Below are 18,077 nucleotides of genomic sequence, written 5' to 3'. Positions count from 1 at the left end.
CCTTGTAAGCATGTGCCCCTTTCTGATTAGGTAAGCCCTGTCCCTCTTGCGATGAAAATCTGAACTGTGTTTGGAATCAGACCTGTTCAGCATCAGAATCATGCATGGTGAGGGCTGTAACAACCCAGGGATTTCAATTCACTGTACATTGTATTCTAGTAAGTTACTCTTTGCTTAACAGTCATTGTTAAATTATATTGATTATGAATTACGTAAGTTTCGTAAGTGTGTTATGTAGTAACTAATTTGCTATTATTGATATAAACCAACTTGTAATTTCATTACAGAGTCAAGACTGTCACTTCATGACCACATTTTTACACAACTCAGAAATCTACTGCTGTGATGATAGAGAGTGTCTTAGAAAATATCTTGGAATATAGACTGTAGTTCTGTTGTTTCTGCTGTAAATAAAATATGCAGGTCTTCGAAATGAATGAAAATGCACTCTCTCACAAAATAAAAGGTGAAGGTCGGGAATTCATACATTCTAATTGTATCCCATTTTCCAAAAGAATTTGGTCTTGTGCAAAAGAAGTATATATTACAATCTGGACTTTTGCAAAGAAACTATATATTACAATTTGGGCTTTTGCAAAGATATATATTAAGGAATTTTGCAATGAAAGTATATGATACAGTTTTGTTTTTGTTTTTTGTTTTTGTTTTTTTTTTGTTTTTTTGCAAAGAAAGTATAAATAACAATTTGGGCGTTTAAATTGCCAAGAAAGTATTACAATATGTACTCTTGCAAAGAAAGAATATATATTTACAAATCCTCTCTTAGAAGTTTTTAGAAAAAATATTCTTTTTAGCTCACCTGAGCCGAGGGCTCAAGTGAGTTTTTACTTCGCTAGAGACTGGTATTTGACAAGATATCTTTAAATTCACTACAAGTTAGAATCGTTGAGTATTCTGTTAGAAACATATGCCTAGCTATATATATGATCTACGAGGCGCGGTCCTTTTTTGAAGGTCAGCAACTCGTCCCTACAACAGTGGAGGCACGTATCTCACGTATAACGCTTTGTCTATATATAGCACGTGCCATTTTGACATGAAGGGAAATAACTCTTTTTGGGATTATTGGTTCATATCACGAAATGCACATATTCTTAAATTAAAACTTTTCTATATTTGCATTTTTTTAAGGTCAAGATCTAGTAAATAACTTTAGACTAATTCTTTGGTGCTAGATTCATTATGACGTCATAATCAATTTCAACTTTCTTTTTCCCGTACTTTACGGCTTTAGCAGAATTATGTAGAAAAAAGGGTATTTTCATGACAAGCAATTTGAAATCATATGAAAAGTAAACCGGATACCTATATTAAATTTGACAATGATTTAAAGAAGAAGCCAAGAACATATTAATTACCGTTTTCTGAGAGACTGTAGGCAATCTGGATACATTTCCTTTGTCGAATATGAAAAAAAACTCCTATATTCATGACTGGTTTTCTTAATTTTTCATTGCAAATGACAGTTTAAAATACAGTTTTTCATCTTGTTTACCTACAAATTATGCCCCGAAACACCTTATTTGACCAAGCTAAAGTTATAAAGCATCAATAAAGGAATTAATTTCTCAAATTTGAGAAATCTGTAGGCACCTTTCATTTACTAGATCTTGACCTTAAGTCATCAACCTTCACAAAAATAAAGCAACAGTGTATTTAGGAGCAAAAAAGAAATGGTTTCTAAAATCGTATATGTTTGTTGATAAAACACATAAAAGCTATATATTCATTAACCTTGACGGAGTTTTCTTGGACAATGAGTGAAGTTAAGTACAACTGTAAAGTTTTGTCTCGATATTTCTTAGTGTCCTTATCTTCAGTTCATATCGGACACTTTAGAAAAGCGCTCAGACAGTACGTACCTTAGTTTTGAATTTTGTGTATAATACAATTATCAATAGTGCAAGTTTATGTTTGGTATAATCAATTTTTTCTACTTAAAAACTGTTACATTTCATGTTTTTAGTTATGACGAACATTCAAGAATAATGTTAGCATTAATGTTGCTTTGAGATATTGGTTAATACATTGTACCGATGTATCAATATGATTTCGGCCAAGCACTATATTGTAGTAAATGAACAGTAATATTGTTAGACCGATTGACGGTATCGATTCATGAGAATGTAACATTATTCTGTATACTTTTTATACCATGTGTAGTTTTCCACCAACACAGAAATATAGAAATGTCAACAAAACTCCCCATTTAAATCACATTATTAAAAAATAATTATATGACCAGGACTTTATTGATTTAAGAATATTCTAAGTGTTGGGAAATATCGTAATATCTATTTATCAAAAACGTTGACTTTGCTAGATGTTATCATCTCGGTTAATCAGGTCGGAGAGAATACTCGAAATCGGGTATTATCCTTGAAATCGCGTATAATACCCGATATTAGGGTATCGTTGAATCCGCGAAATCGGGTATAGGAGGTGTAATCTCCTAATAAAACTTAAACAATGGGATGGCGCATGTTACCGAGTTAACTTTCATCTAGATACCCATGTTTTCTAAAGGTATCACTAGCCAAGTAAGAATTTGGGCGTCAAGATTAATGCGCTCAGGACAACAAATACCAGTGGAGGTCAGTACATTTCATGATCTGCACACAAAAAGGCGTTCGATTTGCTTTATATTTTTCATAATGTTGAAAGTATATGCATCTTCCTAATGTTCATTCCAAAAACAACAGAATGATAACGTATCAGAATTCGGGAATTTATAATAATTCCACATCAACACGACAAACATGAACAATTTGTAAATAAATCAAATTATACGGAAACACATTTCACACACAAGATATGATGCCATGTATAAACAAGGGATTGTCTATCGTATCTAATTATGTACGAAAGCCCAGAAGGCTCATTCGAGATTCGAGTTTCCAAATACGAGATTCGAAATTCGAGATTCAAAATTCGAAATTCGAGATTCAAAATTCGAGTTTCGAGATTCAAGATCCAAACGAACCAATCAAAAGCGGGTTCAACATTTGATTATTTCCCTTTATTATGTTTTTACTATCACGAAATAGTTCAATATAATTATATCAATGGGTCATTTGATTAAATTACAATGCAAGAAAAAGTGTTATATATATTAGAGGGAAATTTAAATAATTAATGGAATTTTGATCAGCAAAAAATATTTTTATTTATATTATAGATTCTTAAATATTAAATAGATTTCATATATCAGGAGTATATATATTTTTGAATTGTCTACTAAACTTAATTTTTATGCATTTCCTGTGTTAGGAAAACCACAGGTACTTGTGAAAGGTACCACCCCCCCTCCCCCTAAGGCTCGATATTCAACCCTAGGGCTTATTGGGCATTTTTTGTTCACAAGTTTTATTTATTAAACTTATTCATCATGTATACAATAACAAAAAATTGTAAAATCCCCAGAATAATCGCTCAACACCCCCCCCCCCAAATACCCACTATACATTATAAGAGAAGGATATGCCACTCCAGTCTGTTTACGTTGTACCCCCACCGGTGTTAAATGCATTTATTTTGTTTTAACTTTATATGTCGATTCACACTGTCTCTACATATACAATGTATTTCCAGGGGCGGATCCAGGAATTGAAGTTAGGGGGCGCCAGATTCAGGTAGGGGGTCTGGGGGCCGCCTTGAGGCCCCCAGTGGGTCCAGGGCAAAGCCCTGGTGGGGGCCCAGGGGGCGAAGGCCCCGGAAGCTCTTGGATTCTAGAGGTTTTGTAGGGTAAAAATGAGGTCTACCGAGTAGACATTTAAAACATTTTCTCGACAAACTATGTTTTATGCTAACTTGGACAATTTTAAGGGGCGCGCGCCGGGTGCGCCCCCCCCCCCTTAAATCTGCCACTGATTTCTGTCTTAGTCCATGCTATCGGACTGACTCTGCATCACGTAATAATCCCACATTTTTTCCGTAAACAGCTTTCTTTCTTGTAAAATGGGGTAATAAATAGTGTTTTTTTGTTTTGTTTTTTTTGGTTGAGCGATTATTCTGGGGGTTTTACGCCAGCGATTTTTTTCGTATTGTAAGGCTACACATAACAGAGAAATAAGCCCCGGGGTTCAATATCAAGGAGGAGGGGGGGTCTTGTCCACACGTACCTGTGTTTTTCTAAAAATTAAGACAAGAAACATGTATTGACGTAAGCGTCAAAAATCGGCCGCAAACTAATTCATGTTCCTTTTATGAAGCAACTAAAGACTATGGTGGTCTGTTTTTAAAATATCTTATATTTATCTTTTAATATATATCCTCGTGATATTAAAAGCTTGTGCTCTACATTAAATGATTTTCTTAATTATATAATGCATGTTCAGTATTAACCCCTGGTACTCTGCGTCAACAACTTTTGAACCGTGGGCCTGTATGGCATTTACATTAAAAGTTTAAAACTAAAATTAAATGTAATCTACAACTAGATATGCAGTGTAGTTTAATTTAATAAAAATGCAGCAAATATGTTGGTATCCTTGCTCTCTCTTAGAGGAAAAAACTAAAAACCCTCTAGATCCGCCACTTCATTTCTTCTCTTTGAGTTGTAGCGGGAAAATTCTTGGCACATTGTAAAACGTGCATTATCCTCGTCTGCTAAGGGCCAAATCTTGTAATATTTTGTAGCCTGCTAAGTCTTTTAATGAATTTACATTTAACCATATTTTTCAAAATGTTTATATGTGTACATATGTACACGTCATTTTAAAATAAATACGTACAACAAATCCCGTTTGAATAGAGAAAGTAAAATTGTGTAATATACATAACGCGGTCTTTGATTTAGACTACGCCCAACACATGTCTTAATTTTCTCCGCACTTCAAACATATCTAAATTTCTAAGTCAGTATTGGATGAATTATTTACCTCATTCTTCATAAGAATTTTTAATTTTATGTTTATTGTGCGTTTTTCTTTAACCTAAAGACCGTCTTTTTAATATACTATTATATTAATGTTAAATATTTTTTATTTAAATTGTTTTAACTCCGCAGAAACGCACAGCGACTTCGAACTTTCATATCATATAACCGACCATCTCCTGGCGGCCGGTAATTTGTCATCAAAACAAAAATATAATTATATACTCCTGATATATGTTATCTATTTAATATTTAAGAATCTATAATATAAATTGAAATATTCATTGCGGATCAAAAATCCATTAATTATTTAAATTTTCCTCTAATATATATAACACTTTTTCTTGCATTGTAATTTAATGAAATGACCCATTTGATATAATTATATTGAATTATTTCTTGATAGTAAAAACATAATAAAGGGAAATAATCAAATGTTGAACCCGCTTTTGATTGGTTCGTTTGGATCTTGAATCTCGAAACTCGAATTTTGAATCTCGAATTTCGAATTTTGAATCTCGAATTTCGAATCTCGTATTTGGAAACTCGAATCTCGAATGAGCCTTCTGGGCTTTCGTAAATTATGCGTCATTAATTACTTTCACATTCATCTTGTGCATAAAATCAAATTTATTTATGAATGTATAAATAATGTAATGATAAAATGTCTAACATTTCGGCTAAACAACCTCTTTCTGTTTGGTTTTTTTTTCTTTTTTATCATTCATACATATTTGCAGAATATGTCTTACAGTAATAGTTTCAGGAATACAGCTAATATGAGAGAACATAACTGTTTATCATTTAATTTCGCTAAGTCATCAATATTTTACCATTAATTCTTGGCGACTTCAAAGGGGGGGGGAGGCTAAAGGCTTCTTGACCACTTCTGACAAAACAACCTCGACTGTGTTCTACATTTGTCCAAGAGTCCTCTCTTTGAATGTCACGGTCGGTTAAACTCTGTTATATATTTATAATTGTAGGGAAGATTTATTCATCAAATAAAAATTATATAGGTAAACAAAAATCAACCTGTTATTTTCTAATACAATATGAGACTACAAGTAACTAGAATTCATGTTTATTTTTTTAACACATTTTTTCATTATTGATGAGTATTAGGAAAAGTTATTGCCATGAGTAATAAGTATCAGAGATAAAATAACTAAAAGAAAACTGTGACATATTGTCTAGAACCAATCAGATAGTGCGTTGTATTCGCATATTATAATGAGGTATAAGATAGCGATATGAGAAAAATATAGAAGGTAAAGAGGTAAAATTTACCCTGTCTATCAAATAGTATAATAAAGAAAGGAAGTGGCTATAATTTTTATGAAATTTTAATGTCCGATGAGGAATTATATTCCTAAAAAGTAAGACAAGAGTTTCCAAGGCAATTGAACACTCCATCATTTCAGTTTGTTCATTAACATATTCATAAACGTAAAAACTATAAGAAATGTGAAATTTTGACTATGTAATTCATATTTCAATATGACTGTACTTGGATCTATATTGAGAAATTCAATGTATTATAAGCTCATGAAAAGATGTACACATTTGACTTTTATTTATAAACCCCCCCCCCCCCCCAAAAAAAAAAAAATCCCTGTTCATATGACTTCTCGCTCTCAATTTTAACACAAATGCATAAAATAAAGAAAAAATAGCATATCTTGTATCGATTAAAATGCAACCAAACAATTTACGGTGTCTTTGAATAAAAATTTCCATGCTAAATTGACATGAAAATTTTAAAGATACTCACCTTCAATTAGCTATTTTCAACCTGTTTTCCCGTGGGTATTTAATATTATTTTATTTTCTTCTTTATAATAACGTTGGTATTCTATTATGGCAGAGATATACAATTATGACTCAGATATACTGTACTCTCTAACTGTTAGGAATAATTTATATTTCACGTGAAAGGGACGCCATACATTTTTCAGTAAAAATACATAACATGGCGTTAGTCGTTTAATTTCTTTAAAGTTTCACATTTTGTGAATAGTGCACAAATTAGAAAATTAAGTATATAGAATACTTAAATGGGAAATAAAGACAAACGAAGTGTATCTATTTGTTTTTAGAATTTATATTGAAAAATAATAACGCTATTGTGTCCTCTTTGTTACCCCAGCAGTGTTTGTCGTGTGATTTTAAACTTATTTGACAACCGTATGAATTAGGTTTAATAAAAATGAATCCACAAGATACTGATGTACAAGAAACAGTAACTGGCATAATGCGCCGTTGCTTTATTCTTTTGTTTTTGAAGAGAGTTGCACGGAATACCAGATTTCGCGGATTCAACGATACCCTAATATCGGGTATTATTTCAAGGATAATACCCGATTTCGAGTATTCTCTCCGACCTGTTAATCTCAAGAACATTAAATTCAAAGTAAGTGTTTTCGACAACAAAGGTACGTCTGATGCTTTTGACATTAAGACCATTATAACAACCGTAGAATTAACGAAATGCCAATTTAAAACGAGGTTGTTGAATCCCCGTGACATCAACTTATTAGTGAATAGCAAGCCTCGCTTTAAAAATTGATCGTACTCAGAGAAAGCTCTTAAGAAGCTAAAATGGGAAACATAAGCAAGTGAGTGTGGAATATATCACTACATAAATAATAAGAAAAGTCAATGGAAAAGATCAAGTTATCTCGTTTGTTGTCAATTTGCCTTTATTGTATATATATAGTCATAAAACATTCAAATATGAATCAGATGTGACAGACTCTGTGGTGTAATTTATTAAATTAAGTTCACTGGGACAATATATTACATCGAGTCGACTAAATGCATGTTAAATTGTCAACATATTTTTAAAGAAAATTTCAAAAAATGTTGCATGAAATAACTAAAATTTAATTAACTTCAATTGCCAAGTTAAGTTTAAAAATCATTTTTAAAAAAAACTCTGCATTATTATATATGAAGTTGAAAGCAATACTTACACTTAATTAAGAAGAACATATAAAATACATTCTCTTCAGTGTCTGTCATTACCTACATGAGTATAGAACCAGCAAAGTCTTTGAACAATTGAATTGAATATGAAAATGAAATACTTTTTCATAAAAGATTATTATATGGATTATATTTGCCTTTATGTGTTGGTGGATAAAGGACATAAAAAGGATATAAGGGCTCAGTATATCAACAACAGTGTAATAGTGTATATTTTAATGAACAGTCTATGTAACTCCTTTTTATCTAAAAGAAATTATTACCTGTATAGCATGCGAAGTATTACACTATGCTGATATAAAACATCATAATATTTTGTAAAGTCAGATTGAAAAATCCATCTAATAAGTGTTTATCTTTCATTAAGGTACAACATTAATCCATTCCATTCTACGTCATTAATGTCTTTGGCAGTGCAAACCATGAGAGCATTATACACAAAACATTACTATTTTATTTTTGCTTACTATTATCTAGAGAGGCGGACCATGGGACCAGGTATCCTGATACATACCATTTGGATTCTATACATATCACGTAGGTGTTCAAGTTATTTCAAAAAATCAAAATTTAATCATATTCTATATTTTCACTACCCCCTTAATACTTTAACATGTTAACAGAGCAAAATACCGGTATTAATAAAAAGATAAAAATACGAAAATGGTATTAACTTTTGGTAATGTTAAAACACAAAACGTACCATGCGCTTCTTGTACATATATTCATTACACTTTTAAAAAGCAAATAACTACATGTAAGTATGGTCAAGTTGCAGCTGGCAGGTCATGATTTCCAAGGAGAAATGAGAAACAAGAGTCCATGAAATAGTATTACTAATTTTGTTTACTAAAATATGGTTATTTAAAGCTGAACACGACTCGTAAATAGACATACGCCATTTTCGATAGCATTATCTACGATACATCAATACTAGGGTATACTCGTCGCTTTCGTTACACCCGACTGCTTTATTGTCAAGAGTATCGGCGTGGAATGGCGACCCGTGTTCGTGATTTTCACTACCATTAGAGATTGTTCTATCTGACGTATCCTTATAAGTATCCGTATCCGTATACGTATCGAGGTATGAGAGGCATCTCGATCCCGATGCATAAACCATCTGGTTACATTTCCATCGTTTCATGTTTGGTTTTTAACCTCATTCACTAACAAATGATATGTAGTGTGATATTCTTAATAAAAACATATCAGTTGCTGTACACGACTTATGCATCCTGTTAATGGGGGAGGGGGGGGGGGGGGTTAAAAGTTTAAAAATAAAATTCTAAAAACAAGTATGTTTTTTTTTTAATTTAAATGTGTAAAAAATAGTTCGAAAATATTTCTAGATTCACCTCTCTCTCTCGCTTGCTCTCTCTCTCTCGCTCTCTCTCTCTTTCTCAATATTAGGGTTTCATTGTTCATTCTCGAACTAACATTTACAAGAACACGACATTTCTCCAATAATATATAATGATATATACAGTTAAACCTCTTAAACTCAAACTTGTAAATTGTAAATACATGTAGTTGTACATTGACTGGGAAAGATTTAACCATACATTGTATGGCAAAACAAATGTGTATGGGTGATTCACTGAAAATGTCCATCCTCTTTTCCATTTTTATCATCTTCTATGCCATTCATTATCAGGTATTTGATGGTCATAGTCCCCCCCCCCCCCTCCAAAAAAAAAAATTGGATAGCTGGTAATTCTGGGGCGGTTTGAAAACACTCCCTAAATTGTAGGTCGATAGCCATATCATGGGCGGCGGAAGGAAATAGAAAGTGGGGGCGCTAATTGAAAGGAGGGGGGGGCTAAACCAACAAAAAAGGTAAACCCCAATTTTAAATACCTTATATTATGTCCATCTTTGCAAAAAAGTGGGAGGGGGATTAAGCGCCCCCCCCCCTTCCCCGGTTCCGACGCCTATGCGTATCCATATGGTTTCAATGAGCTTGGAAATTGAACATGAAAAACTTAGAAATTTTATAATTGTAATTTTTCTTTAATGTGTAATTTTTTTCTTGGCTACATTGAAGCAGTTCCTTCTCTTCAATTCTATAATTTGTGCACACTGATCTCGATCTCGGCCAAATTAATATACTATATAAAAAAGAAAGTAACTTTAAGATAAAAAAGAAAAGAAAATTAGCACGATGGACAAGTAGGCTTAGCAAAATAAGATGTATTATTTTGAAAATTTTGAGCCATAATTATTTTATTCTGTGCATAAAAAGAGAGTTGAATACCGTATTATGAAATAGTTTTTATATTAAACCACAAATGATGTTAATGAATGAAAGTCAAAAGACGTTTAACTTATCAAATTTTGTGTGTGCACATGGTGAGGCATGCACACATGAGGGACAGACGTCGGTACGGGCCCCCCCCCCCCTTCCCACTTTTTTTGGCAAAGATACACTTAATATATGCATTGAACATTGAGGGTAGGATAAGCCTCCTCCCCACTTTCAACAGGCACGCTGTATTGCAGTCAAAGAAGGGTAAGTGGTAGTACTAGTGTTTGAAAAAAAATGGCAATGAAAAAAGTTCGACATCCCCCCCCCACACACACACACATACACATAGTAGTATTTTAGTACTTTTTTTGTCTGTCAAGGTTTTTCAGGGCTAATTTTTTCTCTTCCAAATAGCCCCCTCCCTACTTTTAATTTGCTTCTGACGCCAATGTGAGGGGAGGGGAAGTTACACAGGCTCTTCAAAGCATATACTCAATACTTATAACGGTCCTGAAGCTAATTATGAAATCAGTTTGAACAGTCTCTTGAAAAACGGCTACAACGTTTTATCGATCGCGTTGATGATAACGTATTTTGTATTTCAGTTTGTGTGTGGTGGTGGTCGGGGGGGGGGGGGGGGGTAATTGGTAAGCCGTTACATGGCAAATGAAAAATACAGACAAAATCAATAAAAGATATTAAGCGAGAGGAAAAAGAGAAAGGGGATTTCCTACAAATATTTTGAAGCAAAATGAAATTAATTTTAAAACAATATAATTATAAAACAAAATATTTTATACTTGACTTCATTTTCTTTCTTTTTTTTAGATAATTTTTATTACGAAATGGTGTACAGCAGTTTATTATTTTTAATACAAAAATTGCTATTTGCTATTTTCTAATACATGGACTGTGGCTTATTTAACGACAAACAGATATGGAAATTGTATTAAATGGTTTAGACATCGGGATCGAGATGCCTTTCATATCTCGATACGGATACGGATACGTATACTTATACGGATACGTCAGATAGAACAATCTCTATTGTTTACATTTTATTGCAGTTACGTTTATCTGTGTTGTTGTATAGCCTATTGCACTGACTTATACGACTTTAATTGTAAATTTATTTGGTATCTTACTTTCCTGCATTAGACGAAGTATTACGTTATTATGTTCCCCAAACGAAGTTGGGGAACATATTGTTTTTACTCTGTTTCTTCTTCTTATTATTATTATTATTATTAGGGTCTTTCGTCTTCAGCGGAAGACCCTTCTATTATTCTTATGTTTCTTTTTCAATTTTCTTATTAAGGTCTTCCGTCTTCAGCGGAAGACCTTCTTGTTATTCGTTTGTTTCTTTTCCACTGTTTTTAAGGTCTTCCGTCTTCACGGAAGACCTTATAGTGATTCTACTGTTTCTTATTAAGGTCTTCCGTCTTCAGCGGAAGACCTTTCTGTTATTCTTAGGTTTCTTTTTCACTTTTATTATTGTTTTTTTTCTTACCGATTTTGTGCACGCGATTTCTCGAAAACGGATAGATGGATTCTCATGAAACTTTCAGGACTTATGTATCATCACTTGAACCTTATGCGTTTTTTTTCTTTTTTGATGACGTCACTTCCGGTCTGAGATATTTCCGATTTTGTGAATTTTAAAGGGTTGAGTTGTCCAGAGTTTTTCTGAAAAATGAATCGAGATAGAAACATGAAACTTTCAGGCATGATAGACCTATGTCTGTAGATGTGCCTTTCGTATTTAGCTTTTTCCGGAAACGCCGTACGTCGGCGGTCGCTATGGTCCGAAAAATGGTCTATCAAGAATTTCAAAAAGTAACACACCTTTTCAACAGTATCTTTTCACCTGTAAATATTTTATCAAAACATATAGAAGAAAAGTTGTTTAGAATATCATGATCTTTCAAAAGATATCAACGTTAAGGGGCTGGCCCCTAAAATTAAGGGTCTAGAGGGGCTGAAAGTTTTATCCTTATATCTCAAAACGTATTGAGAATTTGTAATACGTCAAAGAAGCAAAGTTGTTCAAAATGTCAAGCTTAATCTATTAAGGTTGTCAAAATACGTCCGGCGTCGTCACTTCCGGCCAAACCGGAAGTAGTCTGAAAACGCGTATTTTTGCCGTTCTTGACAAGTTTTTGGGTAACATGTGTCTCTGGGAGCTGAAAAATCAATTTTCCGTCCGTCGTCGTCACTTCCGGTCAAACCGGAAGTACCAAAAAATGGCTTATTTTTTCATTTATTAACATAGCTTTAGAGAATTCAAACCATTCTGGTGCGTTATTTCTCATTTTTGTTAAAAAGGAAAGCTACTTCCGGTCAAACAGGACGGAAGACCTACTCGTTGCTTTGCAACGAGCTTTGCTCTAGTTATTATTATTAAGGTCTTCCGTCTTCAGCGGAAGACCTTCTTGTTATTCGTTGGTTTCTTTTCCACTGTTTTTCTTATTATTTTTTTTCTTACCGATTTTGTGCACGCGATTTCTCAAAAACGGCTGGTTATATTTTTATGAAACTTTCAGGTCTGATAGAACATTGAAAATACTTTATGCATTTTTTTTTATTTTGATGACGTCACTTCCGGTTCGAAGATTTTTGCAATTTTGTGATTTTTAAGGGTCAGTTTGTCCGTCGCTCTTCTTAAAAACCGCTCATCACAGGAAGATGAAACTTTTTCTGGAAGATAGAGCAACATATGTAGATTTGCATTGTGTTGTTAACTTTCACCGGAAGTACCGCACGTTAACGCTCGGTATGGTCTGAAAAAAGTCATATTGAGCGTTTCAAAATTTCTAACACTTTTTCTATTATATCGTTTTACTTGTAAATATTTTCTTAAAACATGTAGAACAAAAGTTGTGAAGAATTGTGAGTTCTTACAAATGGTATCTCGAAAAAAGGGCTGACCCCTAAAATAAGGGATCTAGAGGGGCCAAAAGTTTTTAATTGATATCTCAAAAAGTATTGAGAATTTGTAATACGTCAAAGAAGCAAAGTTGTTCAAAATGTCAAGCTTAATCTATTGGCGTCGTCAAAATTTGTCCGGTGACGTCACTTCCGGCCAAACCGGAAGTAGTCGGTAAATGCTTATTTTTGCCGTTCTTGCGTTCTTGACAAGTTTTTGGGTAACAAATGTCTCTGGGAGCATAAAAACTAATTTTCCGTCCGTCGTCGTCACTTCCAGTCAGACCGGAAGTAGCAAAAAATGTCTTATTTTTGAAATAATTAACATAGCTTTAGATGATTCAAACTATTTTTGGGCGTTATTTGGCATTTTTGTTAAAGACAAACTCTACTTCCGGTCAAACAGGACGGAAGACCTACTCGTTGCTTTGCAACGAGCTTTGCTCTAGTTATTATTATTATTATTATTTTTTAGACAAATTTTGTGCACGCGATATCTCGAAAACTATTCATCGGTTTTTCATCAAACTTTCAATAAACCGGAAGTAGTCCAAAATTGCATATTTTTGCTGTTCTTGACAGGTTTTTGGATATCATATGTCACTAGAAAGCTTAAATCTTAATTTTCCGTCCGTCAACGTCACTTCCGGTCAAACCGGAAGTCGCCAAAAATGGTTTTTTTTTTTAGTAATAATTAACATACATTTGGAGAATTAAACAATTTTTGGACTTCATTTCTCTTTTTTATTAAATGAAAGTTACTTCCGGTCAAACAGGACGGAAGACCTACTCGTTGCTTTGCAACGAGCTCGGCTCTAGTTCTTATTATTTTTTTTCTCCCAGATTTTGTGCACGCGATTTCTCAAAAACGGCTCGTTAGATTTTTATGAAACTTTCAGGTCTGATAGAACATATTGAAAACTTGATGCATTTTTTTTCATTTTGATGACGTCACTTCCGGTTCGAAGATTTTCGCAATTTTGTGATTTTTAAGGGTCATTTTGTCCGTCGCTCTTCTTAAAAACCGCTCATCACAGGAAGATGAAACCTTGTCTGGAAGATAGAGCAACAAATGTAGATTTGCATTGTGTTGTTTACTTTAACCGGAAGTACTGCACGTTAACGCTCGGTATGGTCTGGAAAAAAGCAATATTGAGCGTTTCAAAATTTCTTACACTTTTTTATTATATCATTTTACTTGTAAATATTTTGTTAAAACATATAGAACAAAAGTTGTGAAGAATTCTAAGATCTTTCAATTGATATCTCGAAAAAAGGGCTGACCCCTAAAATAAGGGATCTAGAGGGGCCAAAAGTTTTTAATTGATATCTCAAAAAGTATTGAGAATTTGTAATACGTCAAAGAAGCAATGTTGCTCAAAATGCCAAGCTTAATCTATTTGTGTCGTCAAAAAACTTCCGACGTCGTCACTTCCGGTCAAGCCATTTTTAGGCATTATTTCTCATTTTTGTTTAAAATGAAATCTACTTCCGGTCAAACAGGACGGAAGACCTACTCGTTGCTTTGCAACGAGCTCGGCTCTAGTTATTATTCTTTTTTTCTGCACAAATTTTGTGCAGACGATTTCTCAGAGATCTTTGGATCGATTTGTTTCAAATTTTCAGGGTTGGTGCAAAATTATCTGAAGTTAATTCCGGCTGAAGGATTTTTTGAAAATCACTTCCGGTCTAGAGTTATCGCCATTTTATTAAAATTCAGACGATCTCCTTGTCTGTGATAGACCTCAATAACGGCTTAAGCTAGAGCGTTGAAATTTTCAGTGATAATAGAGGACATGTTGCTATGTTGCACCTGGGTCAGGATATTTTCCGGAAGTGTCTAGTATGGAAGCTCGGTATTGGTCAAAATTTAGGACACGAATCATGACTGATTTTTTAAGACATTTTGCATCATATCTTTTTAAGTATAATTATTTTGTTAAAACATAATGAACATAATTTGTGCAGAATGACAATATCTTTAATATGATATCAAGAAAAAAGTGCTGACTCATTACATTAGGGGCCAAAAGGGGCTAAAAGTCTTTTTTCGATAACTCTTTAACAGTCAATATTTTGTTATACGTTACTGAAGCGAAAATGTTTATCTCAACAATCTACAACTATATATTATGATTTTAATGTTGTATTATACATGATCAGGGGCCAAAAGGGGCCAGAATTCTAAATCTTTGACACTTTATATCTCGAAAGGGAAAAATATTTTGATAAGTAATATTGAACAAAAGATGTTCAAAATCATGTTCTGAACAATATGCAATCTTCAGTTTTTTGCTATTCGTCCCCATTAGGGAGCTGAAGGGTTGGCCCCTAAATATTTCTTTTGCAAATAACTCGAAAACGAAAAAGAATCTCTGAACACTTGTTGAATCCTGAGAGCTTTAAGATGAGATCAAGAAAAAGGGGCTGGGTGCTCAAATTAGGGGCCAAGAGGGGCCAAAAGTCTTCATTGGATAACTTTTTATGAGTTAATATTTTGTAATACATTACTGAAGGAAAGATGTTTATCCCAACAATATACAACTATATATTATTTTATTTTATGTCATATGTTACATAATTAGGAGCCACAAGGGGCCAGAATGTTAAGTCTATGACGCTTTCTATCTCGAAAGTGAGAAAAATTTTGATAAGTAATATTGAACAAAAGATGTTCAAAATCATGTTCTGAACAATGTGCAACCATTCATTTTTCGCGAAATGTCCCCATTAGGGAGTTGAAGGGTTGGCCCCTTAATATTTCTTTTGCAAATAACTCGAAAACGAAAAAGAATCTCTGAATAGTTGTTGAACAAAAAGTGTTCAAAATCATATGAGCTTTAAGATAAAATCAAGAAAAAGGGGCCGGGCACTCAAATTAGGGGCCAAGAGGGGCCAAAAGTCTTTAATCGATAACTCTTTACCAGTTGAATGGTTGGCCCCTAAATATTTCTCTTGCAAATAACTCTTAGACGAAAGAGAATCTTTGAATAATTATTGAACAAAAAGTGTTCAAAATCCTGAGAACTTAAAGATGATATGAAGAAAAAAGGGCTGATCCCTAATGTTTGGGGCCGTGAGGGGCCAAATGTTGATTTTGTAAAAGTCTTTAATGTTCAATGTCTTTTTACAGATTATGGAAAATCATTATTTTAGAATGAAAATCTCAATCAAAATCTTATCTCATCTTATCAAGAATCGGACGGAAGACCCACTCGTTGCTCGCAACGAGATCGTATCTAGTTATGTTCCCCAAACGAAGTTGGGGAACATATTGTTTTTACTCTGTTTCTTATTATTAAGGTCTTCCGTTTCAGACGGAAGACCTTATAGTGATTCTACTGTTTTTTCTTATTATTATTATTTTTTTCCCCAAATCTTGTCGGCAAGATTTCTCAGAGATGGGTGGACAGATTTTCATGAAATTTTCAGGGATGATGGAGAACTCAAATACGCCCAGGCGTTTTTTTCATTTTTTCAAAATTCACTTCCGGTTGTCGGATATGTCCGATTTCCGCTTTTTTCAAAAATATTTTATCCCAGTAAGATCTAAAAAACGTTAAGAGATTAAGACACCAAACTTATATGAGTAATAGATCTTGATGAGTAGGCAAGTTTAAATGGGTTAAGACTGTCCGCCGTCACTTCCGGTCGTCACAGGAAGTGATCAAAGAAATCGAAAATTTCAACTTTTCTTTTTTGAAATTTTTTTTGCATCACATTATATCATCTTGCTTGTAGTTTCGAAATATATCAGTCCCACCGGAAACAAAAACGACAACTTCCGGTTATAAGAGAAAAACTGCATTTTTTCAGTATTTTTCTCTCCCATAAATATTTTTATACGTAATGTATTTGAAATGATTTTTAGATATGTTATTCATACTGCAAATGTCTACAGTAACGTCAAATATCTTTGTAAAATTCACTTCCGGTCGCGTGATTTTCTGTCCTCAAAATGAGAAGTTATCATAGCTAGATCTCGTAAACGATAAGAGATTAAGGCACCACACTTATATAAGTGGTAGATCTTGATAAGTAGGCAAATTCAGTTGAATAAGATCGTCTGTCGTCACTTCCGGTCGTCACAGGAAGTGATCAAAAAATCTGAATTTTTAACTTTTCTTGCATGAAACATTTTTTGCATCACATTATAACATCTTATTTGTAGTTTCGAAATATATCAGTCCCACCGGAAACTTAAACGACAACTTTCGGTTATAAGAGAAAAACTGCATATTTTCAGTATTTTTCTCTCCCATAAATATTTTTATACCTTATGTATTTGTAATGATTTTTGGATATCTTATTCAGACTGCAGATGTCTACAGTAACGTCAAATATCTTTGTAAAATTCACTTCCGGTCGCGTGATTTTCTGTCCTCAAAATGAGAAGTTATCATAGCTAGATCTCGTAAACGATAAGAGATTAAGGCACCACTCTTATGTAAGTGGTAGATCTTGATAAGCAGGCAAGTTCAGTTGGGATAAGATCGTCCGCCGTCACTTCCGGTCGTCACAGGAAGTGATCCAAAAATCAAAATTTTTAACTTTTCTTGCGTGAAACATTTTTTGCATCACATTATAACATCTTATTTGTATTTTTGAAATATTTCAGTCCCACCGGAAACTAAAACGACAACTTCCGGTTATGAGAGAAAAACTACATAATTTGTGTATTTTTCTTTCCCATAAATATTTTTATACATAAAGTATTTGTAGTGATTTTTAGATATATTATATATAGACTGCTTATGTCTACAGTAACCTCAAATATCTTTGTAAAATTCACTTCCGGTCGCGTGATTTTCTGTCCTCAATATGAGAAGTCATAACAAAGAGATCTCGGAAACGGTAAGAGATGGAGACGCCAGACTTGAATGAGTAATAGATCTTGATAAGTTAGGAAACTCATAAGGGTTAAGATCGTTCGCCGTCATTTCCGCTCGTCACAGGAAGTGATAAAAGAAATCAGAAATTTAAGCTTTTCTTTTTGGAATACTTCTCGGCATCACTTTA

The sequence above is a fragment of the Saccostrea cucullata genome, unplaced genomic scaffold, assembly GCF_032062105.1.
Source record: "Saccostrea cucullata isolate Sc308-1 unplaced genomic scaffold, CSIRO_AGI_Scuc_v1 ctg11497, whole genome shotgun sequence".
Taxonomy (NCBI): Eukaryota; Metazoa; Mollusca; class Bivalvia; order Ostreida; family Ostreidae; genus Saccostrea; species Saccostrea cuccullata.
This window is presented reverse-complemented; position numbering follows the sequence as displayed.